Below are 6681 nucleotides of genomic sequence, written 5' to 3'. Positions count from 1 at the left end.
ACAGGGTGTTTATGAACTCTTGGGTAAAACTTTAAAGGGGGATAGTACACATATAAAACCAAAAATAAGGGTCCTAAACGTCTTCCGAAGGATATAGGCGCCATTAAAGTTTAGGGTCCAAAATTTCAAATGATCATAAAAAACGGAAAAATGGTCGATTCGTTAGTGGTTTTCGTTAAAATTCTTTTTATCAGTATTTTCTAGAAGATAAATTTTGAAAATGTAGAAAAAATGCCGATAGAGGGCGCTTTAGACTTTGGAGTAACGAACAACTAATTGTTCCTGTTATTTTTGAATCTCATTAAATGTTTCTAATGCTTGGACTTAAACTGAAATTTTGAGCTCAAAATTTGAATTTTTGTGTGTTATTAAGTAGCGAAAACTGAACTGTTTTTAAAATTTAAATTAAACTTTGTTACAAAAACATGTATGCATCAAGAATAAATTGAGTTGCAACCAACAGAATCAGTAGGAATGCAGTTTCGTCACTGGCGATGAGATTATTTAAATTTCATCGCCAGTGACGAAAGTGTAAGCGCGCTATGCGCATTCAAGATGCGCAGATAGGTACGATTGAAAGTGGCAAAGCTTGTGTCAAAGGACACTTCAAGCGAAACTGTCGTGTTGCAAGGACGCTATTGTGATTAGGACGACCTTTTCGAGGTATACGAGCAATTGTTGGATTTTTTAAAGGGATGTACAGTAGGTCTGAGAGAAGCAGGTTGGTTGTACGCGGATATCTGCCGCCACCTCGATCGGAGCGATATGGTAGTAGCTTAATGTAGGTAAAAATAAGTGAATCACTGCATTGTGTTCGATTAAGGCATTCTAGAAACAGATATGAGCCCAAAGAACATACATCATAAGAGCGGCCACTACCGTATCAACAAGGTCGCCAACATTACTTCTATACCGTTAAACACCTTCCAAAAGTCCAGAGTGGACTGAAAGACGCTGGTATAGTCCCAGTGGTCATAGGTTATTTCACTCCATACAATGCCGTGTATCGTCTTGTATAGCTGCTAGAGAAAGCTATACAACGTACGGTTTTTTAACCTTTATTGTGTCATAACTTCTTAATAAAACAATCTTTTGCTCTAAATTTGTAATCATATATTTATTTTGTTATAGGCCACATTCATTTTAAGTTTCGTGAAGATCGCTCGTTTCCTTCTGGGTTAATGTTTTTTTTTTTTTTTTTTTTTGTGTGTGTGTGTGTGTGTGACAGAATGTATTTAAACTTCAGTTCAGTTCAGTTTGTTGGTAGCAGCTCAATTTATTCTTGATGCATATATTGTTTTGTGACAAATTTTATTTCAACTTTTAAAAACAGTTCAGTTTTCGCTACTTAATCACTCTCAACTAGTGGTTTGACATCGATGGCAAAACATCGATGTTTCAGAACATCGATGTTGGATATTAAAACATCGATGGTATTGATACATCGACCAAAAAACATCGATGTTTCTGAACATCGATGTTTTAAAACATCGATCTTTTTGTCAATATTTAACATACATTCTTTAGTATACTACACTACAAACTTACATTGATGATAATCTCTAACAAATGTTTCTTAATGGATCAGGGAATTCTTTTGGCATTGCCTCTAATTTAAGCAATACAAAAGAATACGAATCCCATGAATATATTGAAACTACTGAACTGCAAATCATAAATACAATTTAATAGGAATAATTTCGCAACATCTTGGTACTATAATAAGACAAAAAATGATAATAAGACATGCAACCATTAATAAAAACTAGTTAAATCTGTGAAAAAATATATCATTGCACTTACAGTCAGTTGTATGATGAGAAAGAGTTGTGCAAATTATATTAAAAGTACAAAATTAATTCTGACAATTATTATTAAGAGCAAGAAATATGTTTTGAACTGTTAGTGCAATATAATTGAACACAAATTGTGAGTAACTGAGGGACGGCTTGTTGAGGGTAGACGTAGTGGCGGATACAAGTGAGGGGGTCATAACACCCCCCCCCCCCAACCCGCAACAGTATTTGGATGTTTGCTCGAAAAAATGAAAAACTTGTTCGAAACCGTAAGAAGTGTATACAAGGAGGAGGGGGGATCATGGGGGTCGTGACCCCCTCCTCTCATCAAAATCTGCGACAATATTTTGTAATCTGTTTCAAGGTTCATTGCATTTGGGTAGTGCAAATGACTGCTTGAAAAAAAAGCCGGACCGAAACCATAATAAGAAACAGTAAGTAAATAGTTCTCGATTTTTTTTGGGGGGGGAGGTATTAACTGTCACTTTTCTATTTGTAGCATATATATTTAAAATATGTAGACAGTAAAGATAGCTTTTCTTCAGACAGTCTGCTGCGCTGAGTTCAGGAGCCAGTATAATGAAAAGTAATAAAGAAGTGTCTGACGCCCGTTTGCTTTTTATAAGTAACAAATTTAATCAACGATAGTTTTTGTAAAACCATATCCAAAGCTTCAGGCATCGCTTCAATCGATAAAACATTTGAGTCCGTAAATATTTTTTTTCCTGTAAAGTCTCTATAGATTAGAATTTCTTTCTGTTGTAATTTTTAGATAGTTCAGTTTTTAGTCGAGCTGAGTTTAGTTTTAAATGTGCTGTAAATAGTTTATTACTTCAAATCAGTGTTTAGGATTTATTATCGTGCAAGAAATGTAAACTTTGAGTGTCGTGTCAGCGCAAAACCTCATCATACATAGGTTCTCGCAGGGATGCCCACCTAGGCAATGGCGGATACAAAAAGAGGGTTATAGGGATCATGACCCCCCCCCTAAAACTTCGACAATATTATCCGTTCGCATTGTATTCAAACACTGTATGGATAAAATGTAAATGATTTCAGTTTTTGTTTCAGTTTTTGAATTACTTTTAAAAGTAAATACTTGAAATACTACTTCTTTTAATTGTTTATAAAATTTATTCGTGAGGTTTATGTCCTATTAGGTGCCATATCCCTGACCGATGTGGTATTTTTTAAACACCTAAGCAGTTTCAGAATTTTTTCTTACCAAAAACCATAAGTTTATTCATGGAGGAGGGGTGAGGGTCACTCTTTAGCATGAGCCCCCTAAAATGTTAGTCTGTATCCTCTCCTGGGTAGACGATAAGTAACCCCCAATATTTGGTGTTTAAGCGCATTTCTCTTTTCGCTGACTATTCCACCAGGCAGAGAAAAAACAAAATTCGCCATCACTATCAAATACTTCGACACAACTTTTAACTTTTTAACTTTTCTGAATTCGTACAGTTATAATATTCACCGTAGTAATATATAGGATTCTCCTTTAGTTAGTAATTGGAGTTTTAGAATCGACTGCAAGTTCTGGCAACAGACTACCAGCGTCGAGTTCTTCCAATAGCTTTGACCTCTTCCTCACCCTCCAGTTATCTTTCACCATCTTGTAGTGATCTTTCCAAAGATCATCCTTTACACAGAAAATTTGATATTTTTAAATGTGCGCAAATAAATGAAATTTTTGGAGCAATTCCATGCGTAAACTTAATTACCTAGCGAAAAAACTGGAGCAAATTTTACTATAATTTTTAATTATAATACAAAAACATCAACATCGAATTCGATCGACACGATGTCGCACCCCTACTCCCAACAATTCCTATTTTGAGCTCAAAATGTAAGTTTAATTCCAAGCATTAGAAAAAATCTAATGAGATTAAAAAATATTGGTAAAAAATAGTTGTTCGTTACTTGAAAGTCTAAAGCTCCCTCTATCGGCACTTTTTAAACCACATCTTCAAAATTTATTTTTAAGAAAATAATTATAAAAAGAATAATTTTAGTGAAAACTGCAAATGAATCGAACAATTTTCCCGTTTTTTCATGATCATTTGAAATTTTGGAACCAAAACCTTAATGACGCCTATCTCTTTCGGAAGACGTTTGGCACCCTTATTTGTGCCACTATATTGTTTGTCCTGATGTTAACTATCCTCCCTTAAAGTTTTCCTCAAGAGTTCAGAAACACCCTGTATATCTTTAAAAACTATGCTTCTATGGTTCGATAAAACTAAAATTTTAAGAAAAGAACAAGCCTCTGTGAAACATGGATCTGTAAACTTATTTTATAAAAAAAGTTACAAATGATATCCGTTAATTCAAAGAAATGCAGACTTGTACTACAGCAGGGTATACAACGCAAAAGATTGCCCATCAAGAAACACTTCTATAGCTATAAGAGAATATCTTTCACCAAAATTAAGTTTTGAAGTTTCGAACTATAACGTTTGATTTATCAACGTGTTTACTTTCCTCCACTTTAGTGATCATGAGAAAAACACGGATATTTATCATTTTGAAAAATGATACATTTGCTTAAGTATGTATTCTTAAAATTCACACACTCGGGCAGTTGAAAATATTGTGAAACTAGTCAGTGAATCTGCAGAAATTTACTTTGAAAAGAGCGGACAGATTTCTTAAACAATTTTTTGCCTTGTTCTTAGCAAACGACTAGTGCATCGACAATGTAGGCCATGAGTGAAGACTTTAAGGAATTGCATATTATGTTTTTGAACAAAAATGCTGTCTGTTCATTTAACATTTGTTACAGCACTGAGACTGAGCATTCTCTTTTATTTGCGAGGTCTTGAGATCTATAAGAAAGTACACTGACTTACAACCCGTATCTAAATCATTCCTTGGATAGGATGCTGCACTGTTAAAAATTTAGGAAGATTTTCTGGTAATTGTTACTGTAAAATTGCATCACCGACGCATCGCTGATTTTTACGGTAATTTATACCGGATAAATAAGCGATCCCAGCTCCAACTGGTTGCTGTGGCCTACCGAGGAAACCGTAAAATTTTACAGTAACATTTGATTTTTACGGTAATAGTTACTGGCAACATGGATGCCAGTAACAATTACCGTAAATTTTCCGGAAAATTTTTAACAGTGTGCAACAAAGAGGTTCAGACTTGTGGCTGAATTCGTTAGACATAGGGTGTAACCCGTTTGGAAGTTTTTGGAGTAAACTAATAAACTAGTTTTCTTGGAATCATTAAGAATCAGCAAAAACGTTTCTGCTGGATTAAACCACTTCTAATATAATTGTTATTTTTTAAGAAAAGAAGATTCTGTAAATTTTACACAAAAACTTTGATTAGCACAATATTTTTGTGCAGTGTTTAAGAAGCTTACGTACATGATTTCATACACCTATTTCTTTTCTATTATTAGAAAAGTATACTTAACTTAATACTACCATGGGCAGGCAAAGGCAGTAACTGCAAATTTTGCATTTTTTTCATCTATTGTACACTGCAAAAAATAAACTGTTGTTTTTACAGTATAATACTGGCAGCTCACATTCCAAAGAAAATCTGTAAAATTTACAGTTCTAAAGTGTAAAATTTGCAGTAATATACCGTTTTATAACAGACTTTTACTGTGAAATTTACAGCGATAAACTGTAAAATTAGCAGTAACATACTGTCTTTTAATAGAAATGCCCTGTGAAATTTACAATGACTTACTGTAAAATTAGCAGTAATATACTGTTTTTTAATGAAACTGCCCTGTAAAATTTACAGTATCAAACTGTAAAATTAGCAGTAATATACTGTTTTAGGAATGAATTGGCCTGTAAATTGAACAGAGATAATATGTAAATTTAACAGTAATATACTGCGTTTTAATGAAATTGCCCTGCAAAACTAACAGTAACAAACTGTAAAGTAAGCAGTAATATGCTGCGAAATCAGCTGCACTGCTCCGTAAAAGCAGTAGTATACGGTTTTATAAATGATTTGTACAGTAAAATTAACAGCAGTAAACCATAAATTAAATAGTTATAATTTTTTATGCAAAAGAGTTTCCTCCCCTATCGTTGGCTCTTTTCATGCCGAAATCACTGCTTTTACAGCTAAAGAACAATGTAGAAAAGTAAAGCAATTGATTCTGTATGTACGTTGTAGAAATTAGCCTACATACAAAATCTGTTCCTTTTCTAAAGTTTTTCAACAACAAAAATAATGTTTTAGGCTATGAAAAGCAACAAGTAAAGAAATATAAAAGCATTTTACATAAAAATAATTAACTGCTGCTAAATATATGTTTTATTGATATTAATTTCATTGTACACAAAATAAATCAATGTCCGCCTTTATATTTTATAAACACCTGTTAAAGGTGGAAAAATGGTGCTTTTTCATTTCTATAAAAAAACTCTTAGCTCTGTTGCCAACTTAAAAATTTACAAATAGAAGGAAATTGCAAGATATGGTCTGAAGCTTTATTTTACGAACAATTATAGCCTTTTCATAAAACAAAACTTTTTGATCCATGAAGGAAGTAAAAATGAGAAATTTTTTTTATATATATAACTGAAAACACTACATCGTATCTTCACTGAAAGTACTTTTTTCACTTTCAGCATTATTGTAATGCTAAAATGAGCAGCATAACGTGAGAAATGTTTTTCATCATGCAATCCATTATACCTTTAAGTTTAACTTTATGCATGCATTTCTGTGCATTTATTTTCCTTTTCTGTTAAAACAGATTATTTTCATGATTTTCTTCTTTTTTTAATGTTACAAGTTGCACTTGTACCTACTTTATTTGAGAAATACTACAAACAAACTAACGTTATTTCACACCATATGTGCAGTATTCAGCATTCAGACTGCACAGAATGGTTTTTATTGC

The sequence above is a fragment of the Uloborus diversus genome, chromosome 1, assembly GCF_026930045.1.
Source record: "Uloborus diversus isolate 005 chromosome 1, Udiv.v.3.1, whole genome shotgun sequence".
Taxonomy (NCBI): Eukaryota; Metazoa; Arthropoda; class Arachnida; order Araneae; family Uloboridae; genus Uloborus; species Uloborus diversus.
This window is presented reverse-complemented; position numbering follows the sequence as displayed.